The 24,481-nt window shown below is 47.2% G+C and overlaps 1 long non-coding RNA gene across 1 annotated transcript in view; it reads right to left on the bottom strand.

Moving 5' to 3' along the window:
- The window catches only part of LOC125945188 (uncharacterized), a 33,260-nt gene extending 12,031 nt beyond the window's left edge, over positions 1-21,229 (bottom strand). The window contains exon 1 of the long non-coding RNA XR_007466682.1: positions 21,115-21,229. This is a non-coding gene — a long non-coding RNA (uncharacterized LOC125945188). The remainder of the gene's footprint in view (positions 1-21,114) is intronic.
- Between the last annotated feature and the right edge of the window lie 3,252 nt (positions 21,230-24,481).

Below are 24,481 nucleotides of genomic sequence, written 5' to 3'. Positions count from 1 at the left end.
AAGCAAAACCAAAAGCCATCCGTCCGATGTGCGCTTGAACTATCATCATCAGCAATGGCTCGAGCGTCGTCGTCTTGTTCCACAGCTGACTCGTTGGCGCCCCTCGGCGCAACCGCGCGAACGCGCTCGTGCCACTGCTCCCGCGTTCGTCGTCGTCGTCTTCTACAGTGGCTCCGTTGCCGCTCATAATTACCGCGTAGAATTTCACTTCTCTTCTGTCGTCGTAATGGGGAGGCCGCGTTTACGGGGGTATGAGTCATTGCTTAAGGGGGTATGAACCATTCATCGCCTTACGTGACGGACAGGTTTAATTTTTAAGCAATTACATTTTGAAGAATCACAAGCGGCAATTCGACAACGGTGGACTGCGGACATAACGTTAGTGACGTCGTTCTCTCCATCGCAATGGAAGGTGTGTGTAACCTCATTAAGGAGCGCAAAGGCGTAACCAATAATTGAGAAAGACTTTAATGAACCGTCGGGATTAACCCAGCGATAAACACTGGGGCCGCACGTTTCAGCTTCGCTGGTTAACCATCTGTACAGAGTGCTTGGGTGGTGATTTTTTTTTTACATACTGTTTGATGTCTAGGTGAGTTCAAAGCTTGCAAAAAGTATCCCAGTGCTTTAAAACGTGCTGCACTGCAGTCGTTCCGTCCCGGAACTCTTTCCAAATTGCAAAGCTAAGCTTTTCTGCGTGGTAGGGCGGCAGCATAACGGTGGTGCGAAAGATAAGTACGCAGTGAAGCTGTATGCGTAATTCTCTTTTTGAACTCACGACACACTCACGGGCAACTTTTAACAGGTAAAATGAGTGGTAATCGTTCTGTCCTCAAACGTTACGGTGGTTTACAGTTCTAAAAAGCGCAGAAACGAACTTTACCATTTAAACAATAAAACTGTGCAAGAGCTGTGCGGTTTGTTACTGCTTGAAGAAGGCAATAGGAGTGGCTATTTAACGCTATCTTAGAGAGCAGCGGCCTACACGCACCGACATTTTGCAGGTTCAGGCAGCCAACTTTTGGAGCCAAGCGACCAGTAAAAACCTTGTGACATCACTGACCAACTATGCAAGCAGTGCGCAACAACAAAACAGCCGCCATTGTCATTACAACGCCGTCGCAATCGACCGTAGAGTAGCAGACGAACAGGTCGTCAAAGCGACACCAACGGCCAACGGTTGAACGAGAGTGGGCTCAGGCGACTCCCATAGAAGTCGGTGATCTGTGCAGGTCTGGAGTTCCAATAGGTCATGTTTGAAACGGGGTGGTGGCCATGCCCCGAAGTTCGCTCTTTAAAATGTTTTGGGGCATTCAAATATTGAAGTATTTTTATACTCTAAACAAGGGATGCATTATCGGACGATCACTTTTAGCGATACTACAGCCTTCGCGTGACGTAGTGCTCAACCAGCCAATCACAGTGCACCCGATGGCCGAGGCGATAATATTGCCGAAAGTGATCGTCCCAGAATACGTCCCCAGCATTATTCACCGTAGAAAGCCCGCTTTACTGCGTGTGTGTCATCCCTTGCTTAGGGCCATCAATCTTCCAATCGCCTTTTACTAGTCTTCGTAGCAGTCTCATTTATATTTCCCCTGTATACTGTCCTTGAAACCTAACGCCTCGGTTAAACCTACTGCTTGCCGTTTTATTGCTGGATGGAAACTTTGACGTTATACATGCTTAATGGCCCAGTCTACAGCAACGTCGCCTCTCGACAGAAGTAGACGCTGCCCATCGAGAACACTATTCGGCACCCTTTCCGAGGACCCGTTGCTTGAGAAACACGCCTTTATAACCTGGTTCCTTCGACTAGGTGCTTCAAGTGTTTTAAATGAATTTATATAAATTTTGGGGTTTTATGTGCCAGAACCGCGATATGATTATGACGAACGCTGTAAGGAGGACTACGGATTAACTTTGACCATCTGTGGTTGCTTAAGGTGCACTAATACACAGTACACGGGCGTTTTTTTTTTTTTTTTGTATTTCCGCCCCATCGAAATGAGGCCGACGTACAGGTGATTTGATCACGCGATCTCGTGATCCATGTGGACTGCAACGTCATAGCTACTAAGCCACCACGGCGGGTATTGGAGTATATTGTCTCCCCGGGTCGGTTTATGAGTTCTTAACTCAATAATATTGGATTAGTGCTAAAGAAAAGCGGTTACTGTTTCAGCCGTGGAGCGGCACTGCCGCCAACTTCTCGAAAGCGATTGGAGTCAAGTTCCGATTGTGAACACGGTGGCTTGTCCGTCTGCTGTGGATATATCTATACACGCACGGGACAGCCAGCACAGCGTTTACCTTCGTGTGACATAGTCCCAAATAAAGCTCTCCTTGTGCATTCTAAATAAACAGATGTTTTCTGACCCATTCCCACAGATAACATCATGAACGGATATGGAATACTTGCAAATTATTTTGAAAAATCAAAGTATGAAAAATACATGAAATTATTAGAATGTGCACGGAAAAGGTTCAGTTCTTAAAATGATGTTTTTTCTGTTGTAGTCGTCAGGATCATCACTATCTCAACTACCACCATTGTCACACAGACAAAAAAAGAAAAATATTTCTTTTCCATTTTCACCAGTCTCACTTCTAATCAACATTAGTGTAGGGGTCAGTTTACTTTCCATCTACTCGGCTCGGCGTCTAATTTTATGGATACGGGTAGCACAAAATCTTGGCATTCTGCCTCCACTACCGAAAACAAGGGCAGCGTTGATGTTCACGACTATATGTGACGCTTGCAAACGAAGGGAAACGCGATTTACTGATGAAATTTGGTAAAAATATTGGGTTTTCTTTTAAAATTTTGCGTATTCAACCAGTATGCTAGCTTACTTGTCTATGAGTATTCCCCCATTATTAGGTAGCGTTCTTGACGTCTTGCCGATTGCCTGAGGGGAAATGAAAGAGCGCACGGCGCATTAGATGTCTTCGGCTGTGTCGAAACCCCTTCTCAGTCAGTCAGTCAGTCAATCAATCAATCAATCAATCAATCAATCAATCAATCAATCAACGGATCAATCAATTCATATGCACGAATTCATGAAGAGAAAAAGAGAGAGAGAGAAGTGATAAGGGAAAGGGAGGGAGGCTGACTAGGTGGAGCCCGGTTCGCTACCCTGAACTGGGGAATGGGGCTTAAAGATGAGGAGGGAGACGAGTTCACAGTATGCACGGACACACATGCAATGAAACGTTCATCGTTCAGTTCACCACAAGCGGTCATACAGGCTGGTGTCTCTCAAGAAACGCAGCAACGCTTTTGTGGCTTTGCACATTGCAAGAATCACGAGGCCACGTTACCAGGATCTTCTCTTCTGAAATGGGCTTGTCGTGTAAGTGACCTATAAAGCTATCCGAAGGGCAAGCCTCCCACCTTCGTATAGTGGCTAGTCACACAGGAGGTGTTCCAACGTTTATTCTATGCCACATGTGTTGTAATTTGCACTGTCCACCATTCCAGTTAGGAATGAATGGACGTTAACTATAGAGAAACGCCTATACTGGTTGGCGCCAAAGTAACGTTCTTTCCCGTCGAATAAAAGCAGATAAAAGTTGTAAATTCAGATATGGGTTCATGGTGTATAGAGGCCGGTTAGTTTTCAATTCAATCACACTCTGATGTATTAAATTTTCTTAATGCAGCTCTGCAATCTCTCCTGACAGCTAAGCGTCGTGGCCCACATGAACAACTGGTGTAAGAGATTACGTTACGCTGCCATCAAGCGGTTGACAGAGTTTACTGTTTATTATTTCAGTGGCTACCGGGGCACTGTGACGTCATTGGCAATGAACGTGTGGGCAAAGCTGTCAATGAGGCACGTGTAGAAAGCGCAATCACCTCAATTTCGCTCTCGCAAATTGTGGAAGTGCGGCTTATCAGTGCTCAAGCCCCTACCAATGGTATGGTATGATAAACTTTATTCGGGTCCTGAAGATCAACCCTTAGGATGACGCAGGCGGCTCCCACGTCGGGACAGTAAGGTTTAACCTTACCGCCGTGTCGTGGGCCTTCTGGACGGCCTGTACTTGATCTAAAAGCACTCCACTGTGAAGCACTCGCCGCCACCAGTCTCTTTCCTTGTCGCAGTCTGTGAAAGCCACAGGACATTGCCAAAGCATATGACCCAGAGTAATGATGCCATTACACTTCTCGCAATTGATTGGTACCTCTCTTTCTGGATGGGCGAAATTTTTCACATAGTCTATCTGAATTCTTAATAAGTTTCACGAGTTTCTTGCTGGACATATAACATCAAGTCACCGTTGGTCATACCAGATGGTTGGCTGTTGCTCGTAACGAACGTTTTGAAGCCATTTTCTTTACGAGGTTCCATGGCATTCTGAATGCAGAAGAGGAACTTCTGAAAAGTTTGGGCCACTTCATGTTTTCCCATGGTTCTCGCCTCAAAACGATTACAAGCGGGATTTCCGAGGCGGCGGCCCACTGTATAAGTTTACCATGCCAATAAGTTGAAAAATGCGCTTGCAGAGCGCGGTTCCTTTAAAATTATTATTGTATTGCATTCTGCTGCTGTGCACGGGTTCGATTCCAGACAGTGGCTGCTGCATATCGATTGTGGTTAAATGCAAATACGATAGTGCACTTAGACGTATTTGTGCTTTGAAGAACCCTTGCCGGCCAAAATTAATCCAGAGCTTTAACCTACGGCGTTTCTCATAACGCCAGTGTTGCATGGGATTGTTAAAACTCGCGTATCAGTCAAACAATCAATCAGAACCACCCTTGTGACTCACCACTCGATATATGAAATTGCACAAAAGACAGCTATTTCTCATCAAAATCTCCGCATATAAGTTTTATTCATAAAAGCATCCAAATAGAATTTAAATTGGCAAGGCTTTAATACTAAAATAAAGAAATGGAAGCGTATTGCGCTGACATGACGTGGTAGATTTAAAATAGCGTTTAGAACTATCCAGACAGTCTACGAAATTGGATAAAGAACGCCTGTCACGTTATCGTTGCGGTAGTTTTTTTAAAAACTAGGACTTCTTTACTGCAAAGTTTCAAGATGAATGACTTGCCATGTTCTCATGAGCGTTCGTGCTGTTTATTTACAGTTACTCGTTTCCCACGTACTTGCCCCTTGCTAACTACTACGTCATTTTTCCGTGTTTTTAAATTTCCACTTATGTACCTTAACATTTTGCTTGTAAGTGTCCACGCAGGTTTTCATACTGGTTAACTCTACTGGAGCCTGCGAGGCTTGTGAATAAAAAAAGTTGGCAGTTCCGCCCGAAGGGTGAAGTATTCACAGCGACAGTAAGCTAGAACTCCTCAGACGATGTTCTAACTATACGCAGATGCAACATGTCCTACTCTTACTGTACATAACAACTCATACTGTGCGGAAGGAACAGCGTCCTGGAAGATACCAGGCGTCTCACAATGCTGGCGTGATGAGAAGCGTCGCCAATGGCATTGCAGGCGTCGCACCTCGACAGTGCACGGGTTGAGACCGACGTGAACCTGCCGGCGTTAATCATTGCCCAGTGAAATATTGATAAGGTTACCTTGACGTTTACTGCTCTGACCTGAGCGTACACTCAACAGTTCAGCAGGAACGCTAAAGGGCTCATAGCGCGCGTGCGCACAATGATCACGCAAGCAGCGGAAGGTAGAACGCTGCAGTAGCTCCGCCACCGAGGCAATTGAGCATGGCGCTGACGCTGCGGCCGCTTCACTTGGCCATTTTTGCAACCAAAACGCCCTTCGCCGTCTCTGGAGACCCTCAGATCTTCCGTGTGCGAGACGCAAGGTCTAACAGCACGACAACGGCGGCGCTGACGCCGACGGCGCGAATGAGCCTATAGCGTCCTTATACAGTTGAACCCGGATACACCGAACTAAGATGTCACGAATTATTGTGTATAATGAGCAGCAGTAAGATCCCCTTGAATTTCTTTTGATAAAACCCTTATTTTATATATCGAATTATTTATATGTCGAAGTTTTTTGTGATCTCCTTCAGATGTGATATATCCGGGTTCGACCGTATTTGCTTTCGAAACTAAAATAAACAAGCATCTTACAAAATTTTCGCGTCCTGCACAGCTCGAACATACCGACTCCTCGGGGAGGATGTTTCTTGGAGGAACATTAATTGCTTTAAGTCCTTTGTCCGTAAAGTTGTGGTGTCGAGGTCAGCGTTTTCAAACCTTGTGAAATTTCTAACGTGTTTGCTTTCCAATAACTGAAAACAATAAGGTTTCACCACTCCTCACCAGTGGCTTCTGTAGAATTAATCTTGGGACAGTAAGAAAAAACATGATGCCACCATCGTTTTTCACGTCTACGTTGTGTAAAGAAAGCAATCTCCCGCTCCGTTGCAGTTTTTACAAGTTGGCAGCGTTGTGGCGCAGAACGGCAATGTTGTAGGACGCTCGAAGAAGTAATCCAATCTGTTGCCTGCTGCGACAACCAATCTACGCAGGCAGCTTCGCTGCAGTAGCGTCCAGTAACTTTCCGTCCCTCCGGCTCTCTCAAACCCGCCACATGTTTTTCGCATCACAGAGAAGAAACGCACCAACGTACATTTCGAGAGTTCAGTGACGTGTTTGCAGAAACGAATATGTATGTATATATATATATATATATATATATATATACGGATGCAAAGAACGAAGAAAAAGAGCTAAAACAGAAAATGATGGAAATGAACAGCGCAACATGGCAAAAGAGACGTGGTCTGCATGAAAGTTGGAAGTAAGTTAAGAGAAATTTATTTACAGAAAGGCCTGAGCTGTAACTTGCTCTGGCGTGCTACTCTACACGGGGGAAAGGGACGGGGAGGAAAAAGGATTAATGAATGATGATGATGATGATAAGAGGAGGAGGTATGCTGTTTATTTGCGTCACAGTATCAGTACCACCTCACCCAAATATCTGCTCTTATAAAAGTTAAAAAAAGCTCCTGGAGCGTTGGATAGTAAAGTAGATGGCCAGGCAGGTGGAAAATAATTCTATCTGCGATCCGCCTCAGCAAAGTTTCGCACTCTGAGATCCAAACTCACGGAAGAAAAGAGCGGCAAATACATCTGAACAGGTAGGCGAATAAAACGCGCCTGAATAGGTGAAATATATTTGCTTTTTCGACATGCCCAGCTAGATATTTCGTGCTAGTCCCGAGAGTCTCCAGCTCAAGAGCAAAAGTTGAGCAGTGGAAGGAGGAAAAATGAGAGGGAAAGACAGGGAAATTAGCCAGTGCGTATATTGACTGGCAAGTTTCACTGAGAAAAGGGGTACAGCAAACAAAATATGATAGAAGGAGAGAGGTGACTAAAAGATGCGCAGATCCGACACACTGTGGGAATGAATGTTATGCGAAGCGTTGTGCAGGTATCAGGCCAAACGGGTAATTGTTTGGGATTCGGCGAAGTGACACCAGATGTACCGACGTGTTCGCGTATATTGAGTAGTTGAGTGTGTGTGTCGTGAGCGTACGTGCGTTTGACGACAGCCGCACGACGACCGGGTTGAAGGCAATCGTATGGCAGCAATGGCACAGTTCCTACGCCTGCCGTTCCACGCGAGCTTACGACATGGCGATTGTTGGGTTCTACGTGGGTAGTGGATGGTGGCGTGAGGCGAGATAAACACGGATTGTGACGTCATCAGCGACTATGCGTTATACCAATCGTATGTACATATGTACTTTGGCGAAGAAATGTTAAAACTTCTGGGCGGCCCCTGAGCGGAGTGCAAGAGACGACCGCCAGGACCGGCAGGTAAAGCTGAGACTGCACTGGCGGCTCCATGGTGGCGACGACCAAGATGTACGCATAGCATTCACTGCTGTCCGGAAAGATGCCGAGGTGAATCTCGAACGCTGGCGAGTTGACGGTGTCAGCGACAAAAGGTCGACGACCAGACGCTGCTGCTAAAGATGAAGAGGGGAGTCACGGTTAGCGAACTACACCACCCGATTCACGTCGCCGGGGAGCTAATCCTGGTTGTCGCTCCAGGCAGATCCATGTAATGTCTGGGATGCAAAGGCATGGGACATGTTCGTAGGGACTGCAAGGTGTCACTGGTGCTCGATATGCAGGCGATTTGGACATGGAGATGCTCAGTTTGTTTGTTCCTATGCCACAATTACAGGCCCAGCTACAAGCGAATAATGTCCCTAGATTTTCTGCTGTAAAAATATCTAGGGACTTCACAAGCGATAAGCCCGGTGAAGAGAACCAGAGACGCGGTGAGTGCGTGGGAGGAACGCAAGACCCTGTCCGCGCCTAGAGAGCACAAGCCTACACCGAGCATTGCGGAACATGAAGCACCAGCCGCAGAGGAAACGACGGTCGAGAAAGTTGCGAAAGACGTAGAATGCCACCAAGTTTAGATGAACATGAAAGCAAGGGTACCTCGATGTACCTCGCAAGGGTACCTCGAGTACCTTCACGTTGCAAAATTAGCTCTGCAATTTTGTTGAGATGGGCATGTTCCTGTAAGGTTGGTATCGGAGTGATGCGTGGTAGTGCTGTGATTGTGCGCATAGCATCGCGATTAATCGTCTCTAACTGTGCCAACTGTGCCAAAGTTAGTGGTGCCAACTGTGCCAAAATTAATCGGTGCCAACTGTGCCAAAATTCGTGGCTGCAAGACTGCACGTACCAGCAGTCAAGCTACGTCAGTACGAGCTCCAGCTGCTTTTGCTGCAATGCGACGAATAAGGTGAAGTGTTCTTGTCGAAGTCTGTCTTATCTTACGGAGTCAGTGTGCACCACTGCCGGAGTGGTGAATATCGAGAACCAGTATGCGGACCTCAGAAGCCTCAGGGATTGTCACTGCGCCGAGTCTAAATGTAAAGGGGTGCTGCGTGATTCTTGTGTGTCCTTTCTTGTTGGCCTACTGCTACATAGCTTGATTTTTGGGCGGAAATGTCCAACCCTGCTTTCCGAGCGTAGTTTTGCAGAACTTCAAGGGCTTCTTGAAGCTATTGAGTTTGTCGAGATACATCTTTATGCACGGACCACAAAGTGACGTCATCCGCATGGATTAAAAACTTCACGTCTGGAATCTGGTGTAGTTGGCAGGATAGAGGTATTAGAGCAACGTTGAAGAGAAGAGGAGCTAAAACCGAACCTTGTGGGACTCCTCTGTTCGATGTGAAGTATCCTTCTTGCCTTCCATCTACTCTAATGGCAAATGTGCGATTCTGAAGAAATGAGTAGATAAATCTTATGACCCGCGGTGGAAGTCCCAGTTCGATGAGGTTAGCAATAATTTCATGGTCTATATTGTCATAAGCTTTCGCTATGTCTGTTGCTACTACCGTGCGCACAGAGTGACGGTGTGGTGAAATCTGTAAAACATCGTCTGATAAGATAGAAAGTCCGTCTTCAGTTCCCAAGTAATAACGGAAGCCAATTTGAGCAGGATGATATTTATCATGGCGTTCAAGCCACCAGGAAACACGTGTGGCCAGCATCTTTTCATCAAGCTTGCAGACAGTTGAGGTTAGTGAAATTGGGCGTAAATACTGCAGGTTATTTGGAGACTTTCCTGGTTTCGGAATCGGGACAACAATTGAATGCTTCCAGTCAGGTGGAACGTTTCCAGTCTCCCATACTTTATTAATAGCCTGAAGAAGTGCGTCGAGAGCTGCTCCTTCCATGTTCTTGAAAACCTCATAAGGAATACCATCGGGTCCAGGTGTTGCTCGTTTCTTCGAAGTTTCAATCGCCGCTATTAGTTCGGCCACGCTGAAAGGGCTGGATATTTCGCATTCACCAGACTCATCAATTTCGGGGCAGTTTATAGGTGACGCGTGATCGTACTACGGGAAAAACGCTCTAGCAGCGTGTTCTGCAAATTCATGTGGCGAACTTTGCATCGCTAACCTAACGCTCGCTGCAGGGTCAGGTTGCTTATGACCGTGTTCCATTGACGGAAACGTACGCCAAAGTGCTCTGTTTCCAATGCCCGATTCAAGTTTCTCGCACCCTCATACCATCGTCGTCGAGAAAGTTGCTTTTCGTGCCGACGCGCCTTCGCCGCTATGTGGTTAGCACGTGCACGGCTACGTGGTACATCGGGATTCCTCGACGCATACACTTCTGCCTGACGTCTCTTTGCCCAAAGTTGCAAAAGAGCGAGGTCCGGTTGAGGTTGTTCCTCGTCAACTGTGGTTACAGTGGTGTTACTCCGGAGCAGTTCTTGCAAAGCGGGAAGAATTTTCGAGGGCTCTGAGGGTACTTTGTCAATCGATGATTCCCGAAACTTATCCCAATGCGTGACTGTTACTCGTCGTCGAATTTTCTTTATGCATGTTCTACGCAAACCAATCATTATTGGCATATGATCACTGCCCCATGTACCTGGTTCCACCCACCACTGCGGCATTCCAGGGCCCAACCACCACGTGAGATCTGGAGCGTGTGTTCTAGATACTGCGTGTACAGCACAGGTAGCCACAGCGTGAAGGTTCAGCATGTATAAAAGTGGCATCGCTCATGACGTTTTTAACTTGACATCCTCTTCGGGAGTTGTACTTGTACCCCCATTCTGTATGTGGAGCATTTAAGTCTCCACCCACGAGAATAGGAATTCCCGGGTACGTAGACCGTAGATGGGCTATCCACCCCAAGTTCAAACTTGTGCGCTGTGGTCTGGCGTAGAATGACACTAGAATGACAGGAGTCTTCACTGGTCGTGCCAGGACCCCGACAACTTCTTGATTACCACTACACCATGGCTCCAGATCAATCACTGTGTGAGCAATATGCAATGATACATACACTGCAGCTTTTCCGGGAGCTGAAGCCACTGTAGTAGCACGTCTATCTCTAATAGATGGGTTATGATATCCATTAAAATTGGACAGGGAGCATAGCTTATTATGCTCTTGAATAAGCAGTGCCCATACATGTAGCTTATTATATTGAAGCTTGGTTTTATTTTTTTCTCCTAACTTGGAGCTTAGGCCTCGACAATTCCACACTAGAATTCCATCCTGTGACAGCTGCTGCAGAGAATTAGTCCTAATGCAGGCAATCCTGAATGAGCAACGTTAGTTGAGCAAGTTGATCTAAAACTGCTGTCCAAACACCTTGGTTGACCTGTTGTGCCGGATGGGATCCAGGCGTAACAGTGGCATTCGCACTGGTTGATGCTGTCCAAACAGCTTGCTTGACCTGTTGTGCCGGACGGTATCCAGGAGTAGCAGTGGCATTCGCACTGGTTGATGCGTTACGTGTTGGCTCTGTTTTCTGACACCGCAGAATTACCAATTCTTTGTTTGCGTAGTCGCTCAATCTCTCTTGCCAGTGTGTCTATCCGAGCGTCAATGTCATCATGGTCATCATCCGACTGATACAGAGGTTCTGGTAATTTCTGTTTCCTTGTCTGCGACTGCTTGCCACGTTTAAGAGCAGAAGAATGCAGTTGTGTTTCTGGGGCTTCTGCTTCTTCTGCCATGAGCATCTCTGGCTCTTCTGCAAGAACCTCATAACGATTGTGAGTTGTTACTATACTCGTTTTTGGTTTAGCGTTTCGTATCCGTGCTGTGGCCTTCTGTTTAGTCGGACAATTTGTGCTTGTCATATAGTGCTCATCAGATTTACATAAGCCACATCGATATCGTGGTTGGCCTTCTGGTGTGAGCTTTTCTTGGTCAATAGTACGCTGTGGGCAAAAAGCCTGCATGTGTCCACGTTGAAAGCAGCGGTAGCAGAATATCGCCCGAGGGAGGTAGGGTTTGGGTTGCAATATACAACCGTAGTAGTAAAACCGTTCTGGAATACATTGGGGGCCCTGTACCGTCACTAAGCAAGTACGGCTTTTGCCATGAATCTAGCTGCGAGCACCCTGTGTGTCATGGACGTCAATTCACGACATATTATCTCAGGCGTGTCTTCCGGGTGAATGCCATAGACAACACACCTCTGTATATTAGGGCCCGATGCAAAGTAGCACTGCACAGTTAGGTGCTGATCTTCTGACAGTGGGATAGATGTTAAAGTGCACATTTTCTGCACATCACTGAGAGATGCCAAGTGTACAGTGATCGAGTTGGTAGATTTATATGCTGCGAACCCTTTGTATCCAGTGGTTTCAAGTGATTGGTCGATGACCCTTCGGACATATTTTGTGGCTACTGAAGCTATATGTCGTAGCATGAAAGGGGACGTATATGAACTCGATAGGATTGAGAAGGGGTGGGCGTAGGGTAAGACTGAGAGGGAGCGGGCGTAGGGGAGTGCATGAAGGAATTGTCTGCGGTGGCCCTTACATTTTTTTCCGGTTGAAACGATGCGATGGCGTCTTGTTTAATTACGTTGACTGCGGGACCTCGCTTCGCTGCATTCATCGAACCGCCAGAGGGCTGCACGTCCATAGGGTCACCAGTGTCCGTCGGCACGATTGCGGATAGGTTCACATTCACATCACGAAGTGGATTGTCCTTCGGTGTTTCATCTTTTGTCTTCGAGCTATCGGTTGCACACTGCTGCTGCATAGTTGGCATGGATGTTGTCACGCGCAGCAGTCCAGTGGAAGGTACAGATGAGGAGCTCACATCTGGCACAAACACTTCTTCGTCGGGCGAGCGCGGTGGCGTGGCCGCACTAGGCCTAAGCGCAAGCCGTGCGTGTTTTGAGTCTACTAGACCAGCAGGATCAGTACGACAAGGCAAAGGAGAGTCCTCACCATAGTCCGCAGATCCCCATAGGCTTCCGAGAAGCTTCGTATCCGGATAAGGGCGAGATTTTCGTTTCTGCCGAGCAATTTCCAAGAAACCCAAGGAAACCACGTCTGCGTTGAAACGTCGTCGTCTTCTTTCTTTTCATATCACGCTCCATGACCGCAGACAACCACTGTCAAAACGCTGGTGTGAGCAAGCGCAGAGGCGGCAGCGAGCGAAGGTTCGTGCGGTCAATCGCTTCAATAGAAACTGAGCGGCGAAAGCAAAGCGCGTACAAATGTAAGAGCCGTGTGGATATCGCCTTCAAGATACGGTGCGCGCAACAGCCCGCAGCCGCTCAAAGTACACGTACGCAATTGGTGGCAGAGTAGAAGCCGCACCCCCTCCCTCCCGCGCTGCCTTCCCGCTTTCCTCCTCTCGCGCGGGAGATTGAGTCGGTAGTTAGCCGTGCGCCCGGTCGCAAGATACGCGTTTGGTGCCGCAGCTAAACGTCGCCTCCCCTCGCTCCCTCCCTTCACGGCGTTTCGCTCTATGGAAGACGTCGGGTTTGCTCTCTGCCGTGCGTTCGCTCTCCGTGAAAGAACGCGTCCCTCGCGCGCTTTCACTCGCACATACAGCATACGGCGCGCGGCGACGATTTTATCGCCCTTCGACTTTATGCGGAACCTCACGGCGACGGCGACGACAACGACGACGGCGATGCTCATGTAAGAAATCCACTTGGAGTGTACATACAATTGCTATCACAATAAAATTCTGCAGTGGAGGCAGCTGACGACGGCAGGATAGACGGGCCACCAGCGGACGCGACACTGGCGAGACGATCGAACCTCAGGACACGGCCAAATCTCCTTGCGCACAGAAGGGCTGTGACGCAACCGGAGCTGCAGCGAAGCGACGTCGCACCACCGGATGGCTCCGAAGGCATCTAGTGGTGTGCTAAAGGTTCACGCTTAGCACCATGCTCCGGGCCTACCTCATAGAGACATCATATAGCGACATACCTTACGTGATTTTCCCGGTTCCCATGTATAGGTCAATAACCCGGGGAGGCGAGGGAGGGAACGTACTTAAACGAGTTCAGATGCAAATTCAGTCAGCACAAAGCTTTCTTCTTTAGATTACATTCTGGCATATTGTCAGCACGGACATTATGGGGAGAGCGAAGTCTTTATTTACCATGGGTGCCCATTGTCCTATTTGCACTAAACCGGAGACAATCCATCATTGATTTTGCACTGTTGAGAAGGAGTTTACTTACGACACATTTTGCAGTGAACGCTAAAGAAGGAACTATCCCTGCATTCACTATGAATAAGGTTTCAAGCAGTCGAAAACAAGGACAGATTGCCGTTTCACTTAATAATGCTTCCTGGCCTCCACTTCTTATGGCGGACTCGAATGGCGGGATTTTACTGCGACCCCAACGAGCGTCTAGCACGCCTGCTGTTTCGCAACAGCATTGCTCGGTACACTGAAGTGCTCAAAACGCAAGATTTTGTTCTTGGCTGGCTGTCGAGGGTGGAGCACCTAGTAGGCTTGAAGAAATGTTAAAGTGATAAGGCCAGCCACGGGCTGTCTGACTGCCTTTTCTTCGTCTTGTTTTTGTATTCGAAGGTAACAACTGCATGTTACTGATATTTGTAAGGTATTAGGAAGCAGGTAAAAAATACACGCACACAAAAGAGAACGATCGTGACATAATGGTTAGAGCACCAGGATGCTACATGTGCTCGACATCAGAAGTTAGATTCCTGCGTCGGTCACACATTATTTTCGGTTTATTAAAGCGAGTCGAGAGAGCAACCTGCCTAACTACCTTTCGCAAAGTGCCAAGACTGAGGCAAATAATGTTTGGCATTAAATACAATGCAGAGAAACAAAAATTGTCAGCCTTGTATGTTGAGCTCTGCCTAGACAAGTGTCCTACGATTCTCCTCCGTTGAGGGGTGATCGTCTAGTTTGTCCCGCGTGGTCGAGAGAACATTACTAGACACGCTGTAAGGGGGACATTCACAGAGGAGGAGCCTGAAGTTGTCTCAAGCACGTCTGTCGGCTATTAAATTTTTCTTCGCCTCCTGGTATTCATGGTGGAAGACAGCTGCAGACGTGTATCCAAGTTGTGGGGACGTGCGTTGGATACACAAAGCTCCAATCATCTGCCAGCAAGCTCTATTTGACTTTTATGGGCTGTGGCAACGCGAAAAAAAATAGATGTTGCTCTCTAGAGACAAGGTATTCCAGCGCCGTAGTGAATGGATTTTTGTTTTCTGTTTCACTTGGCGGGCGAAGTCGATGCGTGTTTCCTAACCAGGGCCGCGATTTTGTAGCGAGGCATTATGACTTATGCTACTCGAGTCTTATCATCCAGCGCTCACGGCCGGCTGATCCCGTTGATAACGCGAGCAGACCCTCACTCCGACCACTGACAAAGCGCGATAAGCGCGCAAAGGCATTATTACCGGAAAGGCATCGCTACAGAATACCGGCCCTGTCATCGATTTATCTTAAGCCTGGGCCGCCGTTATAACGTTTCGCTTAACCAAGAGTGAGACACAGAAGAAAGAGGAAAGGCAGGGAGGTTAACCAGAGTGGAAGATACAGTTTGATACCCTACGCTGGGGAGAGAGGGGAAGGGGAGGTAAAGTGATAGGAAAGTAGAGAGAGAGAAAGAAAGGTAGCACATATGCACAGAGTCTCGCTTAACCAAGTTTAAAGTAGTTTAACCAAATTTAATGTAGTTCCTTATAAGACCACTATATATATGTAAGCTATACGATGAACGGGGCTACTTATCGCGATTTATCGGTGGTATGGAGCCAAGAACGAGCAGAAAATTACATTTTGCATATTTCTTATGTAATTGGCTCAGGAGATTAACTCGCAGTACTGTCGCAAGTTCTCGTGATCCCGGTGGCCGCAGTTACGATGTCCTGTGATGCGTAAATCTCTCACTGATCAGCAATTTCTGTTAATCACTGTGAAATCACCACCATCGCGTATAGTGCTGACCATCGGGTAGATGAGAACGTGCCGCAGAGAATTTCTTTTTTTTATATTCGTTGTTGAATGTAACTTATTCATTCTTTTATGAACCTAAAGGAATGCTGAGCATCTTCGCACAGTAAAAATTCAAAAGGTATAAAAGGGGCAACAAGATGACTAAAGGGAGAGAATGCAATTGCCTGCGCGCTCATGTGAAGGTACGCATCCTAGAATCAGCACCAGGGAGGAATGGAAAACCGGGGAACTAAAGAAAGACAGAAAAGTGTCGGCAAAGCCGCACTGACAGACCCGCTTAGCACAACCATGCGATCGTATAGCAACTCCCCCCTCTTTCTTCGCACCCCCTTTTGCCTCGTCCCGCTTCAAAGCACGACGTTGTGCAACGGTTCCGTGGCCCGACGCGCGTGTTTGCGCTCTCCCACGCTTACCTTGTTCCTGCCTTGTGCAGAACTTCGTTCTTGTTTTATCATTTTAATTTATATCTGTCTCTTTTCTTTGCTTTGGTTCTTGTTTACCTCGTGACTCGCCGCCTTGACTTTGTGGAGCACAAGCGTGCCGGTCATTAACCCACTTCGCGCTGTTCGCTTTAGTGCGGCTGGCTCTTTTTTCACCCCGGAACAGCTACTTCTTTGTCCAGGTGCTCTGTGTCTGCATTCCGGTTTTGTTTCTTTACTTCCCACTCCTCTTTACGCCTCTGGTGAATTTCGAAATATTCTGCATGTTTGCCTCCCAGTGACACCATTTGCAGGAAACTAAAAGACGTACGAAGTCAATGCCTAAGTAAGTGATCAAGTAACTAACGAATTGGCTTACTAAAAAAATATACTGAATAACAAACGAATTAACGAAACAACCACATAACTGCATGTGGAATGAAATGCCGAAGAAAAAATAAAGACATCATTCAAACTAAACAAGAGAAAGAAATAAACGTACCCACTTAATTAAGTAACCAACTATGTAGCTAGTTAGCCACTTAGCTTAGCATGGCGAAGCTAAGTGCTTAGCTAACCAACAGTGCGGTGCTCAGCCTTAAGCCTAGGATCTCCTTGACAGCTATCGGGTACAGCACTCAATGACTGTTTATTTAACTAACTATAATAACAAACAAACGATCAAACGAACAATTCAACTAATCAACTAACTAATCGCATTATTAGTCCATTCAGTCCTAATCCGTATTATGCAGCCAGCCCTACGATCCCTCCACGTTGTAGTTCTTAAATGAACTTTTAGAAAGTCACAACGCAGGAAAGCCAAACACTGTTTTGTTTACGTTGATCACACAGATAGTGTTGGCCCGCACGTCCATATTGTAACCACGCGAAAGAAACGGATTTTGTTTGATAGGCTTCAAGGCGACCCTCAGACGTCTTTTTTTCTCTTTCTCGTTCTTCCCGCTCACACTTCGTCGTTTTCCACTCATGCGGCTACATTTGCCGTAATACTATTTTGCTGGCGTCTGTGGAAGCAATAGTGATTTTTCACATGGTTGTGGTCAATGTCCTTTGGCAGATCTGCACCTAGTCAACTTCCTGTGAAATACCGGCGTAATTGAAGCTGTGTAACCTTTTTTTTGTAACTTAATTAGCACTGCTTACATTTGTATCCTAATTTATCATTCAACTTGCATGCGCATTCCCTTTACGGAACTCCGCAAAATTTCCTTCTTTAGTCAATATTTCAGTCATAGAGCTGCTGATTAATCCACACTTGCCCTGCCATAGTCTATAGGCTCCTGAAAATCTGAGATGGTAAAGCGACTGCCTTGCAAAGGCGGTGGTCCTGGGTTTGATCTTCGAACCAAGAGGAATTATTCTTCGACTACGCAGCTTGTTTCTAAGGAACCCGAAGGGTTTCTATTGTATCTCCGTGCTACCTTTATATAGATATCAACGCTCGATTTTGCCCGCTTTCTTCGACAATGTGAGTTTCCACACCAACCATTTGATGATGATGATGATAATTTAATGGCCTCCAAATTGAAACGGGCCGGCGACAAATAGTCACCTATCACCTGCTTGATCTAATCAGGTTTGTCATAGATGCTTTTTTTCTAGTATTTTTGTATACATTTCATTAATCTTTTTTTTCCTGAATATCTACCTTGTACCTCTACCTGTGACTAAGAGATCAAATCAGATCGTATCTATCTCTTCCCTGCTTTTTTGCCACCAATACTCCAGACGTCTCTTGCTTATCTCGACTGCTGACCGGTTGATGCTTCCATCCACTTTAAACCCAAGCGCTTCTGGAAGGTGTACGTTACCTATGGGTATCACTGTGTGAATCCCTTTACATTACATTAGGATGTGTTGAGTGGTCTCCAGAGTGGTCTTTGCTGCAGTATACACATGCCTCATCTAGTTCCGAATATTTGCTCCGTTTCGTTTTGGTCCTCAGGCAACCGGCTCGAGCCTCAAATAGCAAGGCGCTGGCCTTGTGTTATTGTACGCTAACCATTTGGTTAGCCTGCTGCCAACACCTCTAGTGTTGAAAGCAGCAACTACAGCACAGGAACCTGCCCGTGTCCCCACAGCAGCGTCAACGTCGATTGCGCGGCTCCGAAACGAAGCTCAGTGAATAGGACTTGTGGCAAGCCACAAGGAAGCAGAGCATGGGACCGTGTGCTTTCATCCTCACCCAGGGGCGAGCAGGAGTACGAGGGGCGGTTCTCTCAAAAGGAAGCTCTCCGCCTAAAAAGAACATGCGGCAGTGAACCCACGATAGGCGGCAGTTTATTTTGGGTAAGCACCGGAGGCAGGGCCTTAAGGAATGTAGACAAAACAAACTTTTCGCTTTGCCCGATAAAGCTTCATGCACGCGCGGAAAAAAATACGAAACACGCTCAACCCTTCTTTTTTCGCGCCCTTTTTCTCGTTGACACCACGCGCCAGCGTGCTGACTAGGGAGACCGAAACAAGAGAAGAGTGAGAGAGAGGGACGTCGACACTCAGGCGCCAGACGCGTCAGCGCCTGCCTAGGTCGCGTCTTCCGTTTGTACCGCGTTTTACGCCCAGTAACCAGCAATGGCGGCTGCAGTGGCTGTTCGACTTGCGGATGGCTGGTGGTGAGCACAACAGCGATAAGGCAAACCTTGAAAACGTCGTGCTTGCTGATTACTCTTTTGCTGGCTCGCGTGACGCACCACCAGTAAGATACGTGGACTCTGCAGACAAGGCGCCTTTACGAAAGAGATAGACGGTTGTTATGAGGGTGACAGTAAACCACACCGACACAGTCTTGCTGGGCTTCCGGTTTAATAGGCAGTGAATAACATGCCAGGAAACAGGTCATATTTGTAAATACGACAGTTGGTACAAGGTCTATGGAATCGCTGTTGCTGCATCACAGATCAACGTTGTTGTTCTTAATAGAACGGCTAAAGGCTACGTCAAGCACTGAGAAGTCACGATGAGAGGGATCGAATCCCGACCGCGGATGCCGCATTTCGATGGAGTCGAAATGCAAAAACGCCCGTGTGCTTGCGTTGTAGTGCACGATAAAGAATCCCAGGTGGTCAAACTTAATCTGGAGCCCTCCACTACGGCGTGCCTCATAATCTGAACTGGTTTTGGCACGTAAAACCCCAGAAAGGACGATGAGAGGCACCACGCCACTGTTCGCATACTTGGGTGGAGCTTCGCTGCGACAACATGTACAAACAAATTACCGTCTTTTGAGTAACGCTGTATTAGCATTGCAATTTTGATGGCAATCCAAATTTGTGCGCCATTGACAAGGAAGAGGGTAAAGGATAAATTATAGGGAAGGAGGTTAACCAGGACTGAGTTCGACTGGCTGCCCTGCATTGAGGGAAAGGGTAAAGGGGAGGAAGAGATAAGGAGAAGAAGGTGAAGTCCGCTGTTCATGCATGTCGCTGACGTCGGGAAAGCTCGCTGCTCTATATTACAGATGGTCGCTCTGACTAGCAGTCTTCCGACACCGCAGTAGATATTTAGGGGCCTTTTACAACTGTGGTATGCGAGGCCTTGGACTTGACGTCCAAAAAATTTTGACGTCACTAAGGGTACAGTTTGTGGCCACGACGAAACAAGCCATATGATAGCGTTGGAGCCCAGCCATTGCGAAACATGATTACTCCTATATAGCGGGTGTAACATTGTGACGTATTCCCAGTGGAGCACGTAACCGACGCTTATGATTAGCTTAGCGAGTCCAGCTGCGAAAGCTGCGGATACCACCGTCCACTACCGAGGAGGCGCAGTAGAATTCCCATAAATAATCCAATAGCTCTCTCAACTGCGAATGATTCTCTTTGTATTGGTTCCTACTTATTAGAAAACCGTTATCAAATAAAACTTCTGGAAACGCTGAGCGAAAAGGATAGGCGGAGTCGAAGGAGTCGATTTTTACTGACGCCTGTAAGAAGCCAGCATTCCACGAAGGAAAGCAGTGGGGAAGATTTAACTGTATAATTAAGTAAAGGAGTGCGCTAAATATACGAGTGACTTCGTATTCTTAATAAAGAAAAGTGGAAGAAAGGTGAACTTCTCCGAAAGTGGAAGCCGAACCCCCAACCTCTGCATGAAGCGCGTGAGGCTCAGGCGTCTCGGACTGCTGTTTAATCGGTGTTCCACATACGCCAGAATGACTATGCATGGCGCTGGCTACCACTCTCAGGTATAGGGTAAATATGCATCGGTAAAGACACATGAAAGTGGACGGAGGGACCCCCGTCGCCTTAGTTCAAATAGAGGAGGATCGCACGCGCCGGGGGTTGCGGGTTCGGCTCTTATTGGTGGCGAAGTGGTCTTTCACTTTCATTTCCGTTTTTCCTTTATTAAGATTATAAAATTTCCGCAAAAATTTATCGTGAATTTTTTATTTATTATTCAGTTAATCGCCCATATGCTTTTCTTGATTTGAAACTGTTGGACGCCATTCGTGCGCTAGGTCAGTTTCTGAAGAACACAAACATAAGTGACCCATTGTAGTCCTGCTGTGCGTATGCAGTTTGAGCTGACTATCCCTCTCTTTTCTTATTTCCACTCCCTCTTTCCCTGACCCCGAGTGCAGGGTAGCACTCGGGGTCAGGGAAAGAGGGAGTGGACGCTCGTCTGTTTGCTCCCCTTTACCTTTCCTCACCTTGCTTTCTCTCTCTCTCGTATCCTGGCTTTGCATGGTAACAGTATCGCTGTTTCGAAAACGCGGGACGCTGTATAGTGGAAGCTAAAGCTGTAATACGCAAATCAGCACTCATGCCAATGCGTGCTTGTATCCGCGTTTAAGTGCCGTCTGCTCTGCTCACTAAGACTGAGAATCGCAACCGCCAGAGCATATAGCCTCCTCTTCTGCTTCAGATTACTGGGAACGGGCGTACGCTTGACCTCTTGCCGTGAGAGACTCGGATCAAAGTGCCTTAACACGGAGAAAACCGGCAGCAAGGAAGCGTTACCACTTAATGGGTGATACGACGAGGTTGGTCCGCTTTGTTTGACCTTGTGCCACAGTCTCCTTGTCCTTGTCGAGCCGTGTCTCGGAGATAAGGTGGCTTTGGGAGTGGCTTCCAAGCCTTGCCCCCCTTTCTGCGACCTTCGCAAAGCGCGAGGCTCTGCCAGGTCTTCTTCACAGCGCAGAGTAGGACTCGCACAAAAAGACGCCTGGTACCGCGTGCAAGCACGTAAGTTCATGCGGCCAAGGGGAAATTGAGAGGACGGTGTGACAACTGCAGAGCGGAATGTTTGGCTCCTCTCCTTTAAAGAAAAACGAATCAAACGCATTTTCTCGCCTACTTGTTGAGTGAAACCTAACGCAAGAGGTGAGCGTCACCGCAAGCGTTCTCTTGCTGCTGCGTCTCTGCGGACGAACCAAGGAACGAAGGCAAAAATCGCAAACCCGGCTTCTCGCTTTTGCGTTTTCTTGCGAACAAACTACAAAAGCTTTGCAGCTGTGACGAAAAAAGAAAGAAAGAGGAAAAACATAAAACGCAAGAGTCTCTAGAGGCAAGTGGCCCAGACGGAACAAAAAGAAAGCAAACCAAAGAGAAGCAAGCGGCTTTGCCACTTTCCTGAGGCCAAGAGAAGATTCGAAAGCAGCCGGTCGGAGACAAGCATCTAGCGCGGTGGGGGGAAGGGTAGAGCCAGACAAGCCGGCTAACCGCCAGGAGCCGATGAGCACGTGGACAGGGCGTGCGAACTACGCGATTGGTCGGCGGGGCCGCCGCAGGGTAAAAATGGCGGTCTCGCGGTCGTGTTGGCATGCGCTGCCATTTTTAGTTCGGCGTGGTGTGCGCGACCCCGGCGGCGCCAGGTACAGTGAACTAGAATACACTCCAGGGTGTCTGCCGGAGCACTCGCTTTCTTTCTCCTTTGCTTCTTTCGTAACCTATACCATCGGCTTCTGGTGCTCAGCTGAGCGTTGGTTAGCCTCGACTCGCTATTGCCATGGGGCCTTCGCAAGCCACGCGGAAGCCAAAATAAAGCGGAAGCCTTTTACGTGGCATCCGGTACTGGTTGAAAGGTTTTATAGACGGAAACTGTGCTCTCGCTTCACCGTATTCGATGGTTTAAAAGCGAATTCAGAAAAGCGAGTGAAGGGAGGCGTGAGACGTCTGGTATGCGACGAAGGAAAGGAAGATTACGCGCTTGGCGTATGTTGCTTGGGATTCCCTCTTGCGGCAGCAGCGAGAAGCAGTCCGAAAACACTCGTGTACTTAGATTTAGGTGCACGTTAAAGAACCCCAGGTGGTCCAAATTTCCGGAGTTCCCCACTACGGCGTGCTTCATAATCAGATCGTGGTTTTGGCACGTAAAACCCGATAATTTCAGTACGAACAAGCGAACAGTAAAGCTGGGCCGCTATCATGTGCGCGTTAGAAAATACGACGTTCGGTTTCGTCTCACGCGATTGTCCAGGCCACGCTGATATCGCAGCCTAGGCCAATCTAGGCCAATCGCGCGAGGCGAAACCTCACGCAGCGACCGTCTCTGCGTGCCGACGCAATTTTTTTTTTCGGTGTACTTCCACTCTACCCGAACAACAACACATAGCCCCATCGTTCCGAGCCGGTGTGTGCCAGTTTGGGACATTCAACGGAGGTGACGTGGAGGGAAAGAGAAGACGAAGTGAGGGCTGAGAGCTCACTACAGGAGGGACCGCTCTAAAGTTGGACCACCCCGAGGGTTTTTTTTTTTTTTAGCTGCAGGTAATTGTCATTTGAAATGTTTTGCAGCCTCTCGCTTTTTGCCAGCCGTCATGCACTGAACGCCTTGATTAATGTGGGAAGGATGCGTTCTGGACTATAGTAGGGCAGCAAGCCGGAGGAGACTTTTTGGCAAGTGTATCAGTGTCGTTTATCTCACGCTGTTCATGTAATACCACATTTACTCGAATTTACGCCGGCTGCGATTCCAGACTGGTACCTGAGAAACAGAGTGAGGGGAAAAAATGAGATGCGGAAACATCTCAGAACGCAAGGCAACCTCAATATAGCTTGAAAGGTGCTTCAATAATTCCCAGTAACAAAATAACAAGGGCTTTATTATCTTTTCCGAAGATGTTTGAGAGTAATTTCTATAACTCAACGATATGAGAAGCTCCCTCAAGCTAGCTCTTCACTAGTAATCGCCATCACTCGGTGACCTGTCGTCGTCATATTTTCTAGTCATCTTTGTCCGCTCATACACTGTAGAATTAAAGTGATGGTCACAGTGTACGCGCGGTCTACGCCAAGGCACATGAAGACTGTGGTGTAACGCAATCTTCGAATACCGACCTGTCTGATATTTCGGTGCTATATATACGAGTATTTCAATATACACATATATCGAACCGTCTCACATTAAGTCTGATATTCGCTTTTGACGTCGCGGTTACCTTTTCCTTTGTTTAATCGCTTTCCATGCTTCAATTCTTTCTTTTAAGTGTACGGCTAGAAACAACGATAACAGCAATAGATGGGTGGGAAGGTTACTCGAGGCAGGGTAAATTGGTTGATCTCCATTGAGGAAAAGGGATGAAACTATTAAGGAAAGATGATAACATTGACAAAAGTACAACGCGTGTAGAGCAACAAAGCACACTCGGCTGCCATAACAGGCTTTTTGATTTAGTCTAATATGGTGGCCACCTTGCAGGGGCAGTGAGACAGTCTTTTTGTTCGTCTATCTACAAATGAAACCAGACAAGGTGGCAGTCAAAGATTCGTATGCTTGTCAAGGAATTCGTCAGGCAGTACCTGTCTTGTAACGTAAGTATACAAGCTATACTCTTGGCACCTATACGAGAGCGAATGCTTGATCTCCCAATACAATTTCTAAACAAAGTCGTGAACGCTGCTAAAACCCTCGATTATGTTTTTCACAATGTTTGATGACAAGGCCTATGCAGCTACGGGCGGCCGCGTACGAGCTGAATTTGTTGATAAGCGCCTTTTTTATACGGCCTGTAATACCAAGTGCTTCTGCTCAGCTCAAATGTCAATGAGCGGAACTGCGAACAAGTTCCCAGATACATAGATTAACGCTATGTTACAGTTTGTTTAATGTGGCATCTGTATTCAGTAACCCAGAGCATCATTAGAAAATCCGTATCTCGCCGCAGCCAACAGGGAAAAATGAATTCCTGCCGCTGGTTGAGTGTAGTTTTTAAGTAACTGCTCCTATAGTAGTGAAGTCGTGTCCTTCGTTCTCATATCCTGAATTGTTATTTATGTTGTTATAGGTTGCCAGGAAGATCGTACGAGCACATGCGCGCGCCAGGACGTAGAAATATCAAGAACATACGAGGAAAAATTATGCGGTTAGCTCTCAAAAGAAAGGCAG

Source organism: Dermacentor silvarum, chromosome 4 (assembly GCF_013339745.2).
Source record: "Dermacentor silvarum isolate Dsil-2018 chromosome 4, BIME_Dsil_1.4, whole genome shotgun sequence".
NCBI classification, from domain to species: domain Eukaryota; kingdom Metazoa; phylum Arthropoda; class Arachnida; order Ixodida; family Ixodidae; genus Dermacentor; species Dermacentor silvarum.
Note: the sequence above shows the minus strand (reverse complement) of the source record. Positions and strands in the feature narration are given on the sequence as shown.